Genomic DNA, 5,785 nt, shown 5'->3' on the forward strand with positions numbered 1-5,785 from the left:
TAGAGCTAGAAACTAGCATTAGGTGCAAATTGGTTCTGAAAGATGTTAGACATGTTCCTGAAATGCGCTTTAATTTGATCTATGTTGGGAAGCTTGATGATGAGGGCTACCATAGTCACCTTAGAGATGGTAAATGGAAGCTTACTAAGGGTTCTCTTGTTTTAGCTAGGGGAAAGAAAAACAATACTCTCTACAAGACAGAAACGAGACTAGTCAAGGGAGAGGTGAACATTGTTGAGAATGAAACATCTACTGAGCTATGGCATAAGCGGCTTGGTCACATAAGTGAAAAGGGACTTCAGGTTCTTTTCAGAAAGAAGTTTCTACTAGTTAAAGGTACGTCACTATTACCTTGTACACATTGTCTGTTTGGAAAGCAAAATAAAGTTGCATTTTGTAGATTTCCTTCACATAGAAAACCAGATATTCTTGATTTACTTCACACTGATGTATGTCGTATGCAAAGTAATACTCTTGGTGGCACACTATATTATGTGACTTTTATTGATGATCATTCAAGAAAGGCGTGGGCATATGCTTTAAAATCCAAAGACCAGGTACTTAATGTATTCAAAGATATTCATGTGAAGGTTAAGAGACAAACTGGAAAGCAGTTAAAATCTATTAGAGCAAACAATGGTGGTGAATATAGTGGGCCATTTGAGCAATACTGTAGAAGTCATAGCATCAGGCTTAAGAAGATGGTTCCTAAGACCCCACAGCAAAATGGTGTAGTTGAGAGAATGAATAGAATCATCTATAATAGAACAAGGTGTATGCTCAAAAATTGCCTAAGTCTTTTTAGGGTGAGTTCATGAGGACATTCGTTGATTTGATTAATCTATCTCCATCATATCCTTTAGAGAGTGATATTCCAAAGAAGGTTTGGACAGGAAAATTTATTTCCTTTGAGCACTTGAGAGTGTTTGGCTACAGGGCATTTGTTCATGTTCCTAAAGACGAGCTGTCCAAGCTTGAGAGCAAGACTAAACAATTTATCTTCTTGGGTTATTCAAATAAAGAGTTTGGGTACAAGTTATGGGATTCAGCTACCAAAAAGATTAGAAGAAGCAGAGATGTTGTCTTCTTCGAAGATCAAACCATTGAAGACTTGGATCAAGTTAAGAAGCCAAAGCCTTTTAGTAAAGAACAGATTGATTTGGGTCTAGTCTCTCCTAACTCTATGGGACATAATGAACACATGGAAGTTGTGCAAAAAGAACAAGTTGATACAGTTGACAGAAATGATGAGTCGACAGTTGACGATGTAGAAGAAAACCCTACAGTTGAGAATGATGGCTTAAAACAACAACAAGAACAAGCTACTTCAAAGTTGCCTACTAAAACACAGTTAAGAAGATCTACTAGAGAGCGTCAACCTTCCAGAAGGTATACTAGTGATGAGTAATTGTTGCTTTCTGATGGGGAGGAGTCAAAAAATTATCAAGAGGTTTTGCTGCATGATGAGAAAAAAAAGTGGTTGAGAGTTATGCATGAAGAGATGAAATCCTTGCATAAGAACAACACTTATGAATTGATGGAGTTGCCTAAGTGTAAGAAAGCATTGAAGAATAAATGGGTACTGAAAAGGGAGCCTGAACCAAACAGATCATAACCAAGGTACAGGGCAAGATTGGTTGTGAAGGATTTTAGTCAGAAGAAAGGCATTGAATTTGAAGATATTTTCTCGCCTATGGTTAAGATGTCTTTGATCCGAGTTGTGTTAGGTTTAGCTACCAGTATGAATCTAGAGATTAAACAGCTTAATATGAAGACTGCTTTCCACCATGGTGACTTAGATGAGGAAATATATATGGAGCAACCATAAGGGTTTACAATCAAAGGCAAGGAACACTTAGTGTGTCGACTAAAGAAAAACTTGTATGGTCTCAAGCAGGCACCAAGTCAATGGTACAAGAAGTTTGATTCCTTCATGGTTGAGCATGGGTATGATAAAACTGCTTCTAACCATTGTATGTTTGTGAAGAAATTCTCTGATGGAGAATTTATTATTCTCTTACTATATGTGGATGACATGTTGATTGTTGGTCATGATACTGGTAAAATTGATAAACTGAAAATTGAGATGAGCAAGTCATTTGAAATGAAGAACTTGGGGTTTGCAAGTCATATTCTTGGTATAAAGATTTCTTGAGATAGGACGAATGGAAAATTGTGGCTATCTCAAGAAAACTATATTGAGAAGGTTTTAGACAAGTTCAACATGGGTAAAGCAAAACCAATGAATTCTCCACTTGGAAGTCATCTAAAATTAAGTTCCAAACAAAGTCCTTCAAGTGAGAAAGAAAAAAAAGAAATGCGAAAAGTGCCCTATGCATCAACCGTGGGTAGCTTAATGTATGCCATGGTGTGCATGAGGCTTGATATTGCTCATGTTGTTGGAGTTGTCAGCAGGTTCCTTTCTAATCCTGGCAAAGAACATTGGGCTGCAATGAAATGGATTCTCAAGTATCTAAGGAGTACTTCTAAGACATGTTTATGTTTTGGGACTGAAAAATTTGTGCTTGTAGGATGCATAGATGCAGATATGGTAGGGGATGATAATTCTAAAAAGTCGACTTCTGGTTATTTGATCACTTTTTTAGGGGGAATAGTGTCATGGCAACAGAGGTTGAGTATATTGCTATCATTGAAGCTAGCAAGGAGCTACTGTGGATGAAGAAGTTCTTACAAGAATTGTGTTTACAGCAAGAAAGGTATCTACTCTACTGTGATAGTTAGAGTGCTATTCATCTCAATAAAAATCCAACTTTTCACTTTAGATCCAAGCATATTGATGTGAGATATCATTGGATTCGTGATGCACTAAAGATGAAATTGTTTTGCCTTGAGAAAATACGTATTGATGAGAATGGATCAAATATGATGACAAAACCAATACCTATAGAAAAGCTACAATTCTGTAGAAAGCAAGCGGGCTTGGTAGAGCTCCTCACATAGTCGGGAGGGGGAGATTTGTTGGGCTCCCTCGTATATGAGGGTGTAGGCCCCATATGCTTGGGGCCCAAGTCAGTTACATTTATAAAAAAAAAGTAATTCGGGAAAAGAAAAACAAAGAGAAGAGAAGAGAGGAAAAAAAAAAACATCTGCCCAGATTTCATCAACAAACCAATCCCACTTCATCTGTGATCCGATCGAGTTGAAATTTGGAGGAGAGGTTCAAAACTCAAGTAGCTACAATCTGAACGATGGAGATCAAATTTTGAGCTTGGGAATTGGTGTTACTGCCCATTAACAATAACGGCGTTTTTTGGGGTATACTTTCTCCAATTTTTCTTTGTTTCTTTTGCCAAGAGAAATTGTATAATCCAAGGCTATATGTGCTCTTGATGTATTTGGCAGCCTCTAGAGATTATTCTAGAGAATACATGTCACGCCCCCCAAAACCCACTCCAAGGGCGTGACGATCATTTCACACCTCAAACTCGAAGGCTTAAATTGTAACCTGACCAAAACAATTATCTTGTAACTAGAAGTTACCCATTACCAAATACTTGTTCAGAGTAGCAGAACAAAATTTTAAAATCTTCAAAACTTAACTTTAAAACTAACCATTCATCAACCAAAATCCATTATCCAAATAGATTGCAAATTCAAAAAATTCAAGTGCTAACAAAAATTTTCATAATCTCCAAATCTCAATTTCAAACTATCATTAAAAAAATTTTTAACTTCAATATCTAAATAGCTTCCAAAATCCAAATAATCCAAATGAACATAAACTTATAAGCTAACAATGTCTAAAATAACATCATAAGCAAAATCCTAATGATGATCATTTCTCAACCTAGCCATCACTCCTCGCCCAAACTAAGGGTACCTGAAAAGTAATCGACAAATAGGAATGAGCTCAAAGCCCAATAAGGAACATTAATGCAGTCCATGGATCAAATATTTCAAGTTTACTTACAAAATAGGATATATTATAACTAATTATTTTCATAATCCTTTGAGTTAGTTTTGCCAATACATTCAAAACTTGTAATTGTACACTTTCGTTTCTTATTCAAATATTTTCATATCAAATTCAGTCAAAACATTCAAATCATTTATTTACTCTGGTCATCAAACATTAAATGGTGTCCAATTAGGTAGGACTTTTCAAATAGGTGGCTAGCCTCAAATTGTTCCTTTAAGGTGGACGGAACCAAACAATACTAGTACTAGTAACCTCTAACCAAAACCCTAGAGGCTGAGGTCCAAATCAATTACATTCCCCACCAAGAAATGTAAAGGTCAACCATAATATCTCGTTGACAAGGGTCAAAAAGTCATAAGTCAACTATTATATCCCTTTAACAAAAGTCAAACAAATCAGAGTCAAACACTTATTTCAATTATTCAAATTTGCAAAACATAATATCTCCAAATTTCTCTGTTGTAAACAAACTATAAGATTCTAACATACTTTTCATGCAAAACATATTTGATCCATGTATAAAAAGAATAATAACTCAAAACGTTTCCAAATGATGTATATAAAAATTTGTTTCTTAAAAAAATAACTGCATTAATTTTCCTTACCTCAAAAGAAGTCCTCAAAAACTTGGGAGAAAAATAATTCTGGAAAATAAACTTTTCACCTAACAAAGTATAAGAAAAATAATCATTACTATTTATCTAAAATTATAGGTTTGACAATCCTAAAATTTTAGGTATTCAAATTAATGTTTTTAATTATGAAAGATAATTTAATCTATTCCTATTTTAGAATATTAATAAATTTCTAATTCATATAAAACTTAAATTTTATTTTCAATTTATTTCTTAGGACACAACATAATTTAATTAAACTACAATTTATTCTATTAATTAAATTTTATGCTACTTATTAACTTACACTCATCATTAGTATAATAATACTGATAACTTCTATTCTCTCATTTTCAGTTTTTTTTTTTTTTTCCACTAAACATAAATTGTATCCCAACAATTCTCCATATTTTCTAACATAATAATATAGGTATAAATTAACTATCAACACACTCCCGTGCACATCTCCCTTCTTATTAATAATAATATTATTATTTTTTTCACCACTCTTCATTTTCCACACGCACGCATTCTTCTCCTTTTTTTTATTCGTTTGTTTGTTTTTTGTTTTTTTAATCTATAGGAGTTGTGCACACATAGAGATCACACCCTTTTTTTTTATATATAATAATTTCCAATCCCTTAACCCACATATAAAAAAATATAATTATTTACTCATTTAATATTTTTTTTCATTGATTAGATCTAAACATCTAAGAAAATTTTGAATTTCCCTATTATCACCGATGGAACAACCTATATTCATAATTTCAATATTTTGACCTAAAAAATTTAAATGGATTAACCCTAGCCTATATTGAAATCTTCTAGAGAATCATTTTTTTTTTTTCAAAACTTAAGATTTCTCAATTTCTAACAACAAAACCACCAATAATCCTAAATTTCCAATATTTTGATATTAAAACAAATTTAAAAAATAAACTAACCCTAATCTAAATTATTTTTTTTTCGAAGAATAACTAGCGTGTTCAGAACTAACTAACGAATATAATATATTAATTTAGGGTTAGAATCTTACTTGAAAGACCTGAACTTTAACTCTGAACCTCTAACCCTTGAGCCCTATGATCTCCAATTCCCTAATTCTGGTTGATAAGGTTTTCTGAATGAAGAAGACAAAAGGAAAAAAATCCAATTTATACCTAGAATTTTTTTTTAATTATAAAAGGACTTTTTCACCCTTAATGAATTTAATTAATTACTTAATTAC

This window comes from Vitis riparia, chromosome 5 (assembly GCF_004353265.1).
Source record: "Vitis riparia cultivar Riparia Gloire de Montpellier isolate 1030 chromosome 5, EGFV_Vit.rip_1.0, whole genome shotgun sequence".
Lineage (NCBI taxonomy): Eukaryota > Viridiplantae > Streptophyta > Magnoliopsida > Vitales > Vitaceae > Vitis > Vitis riparia.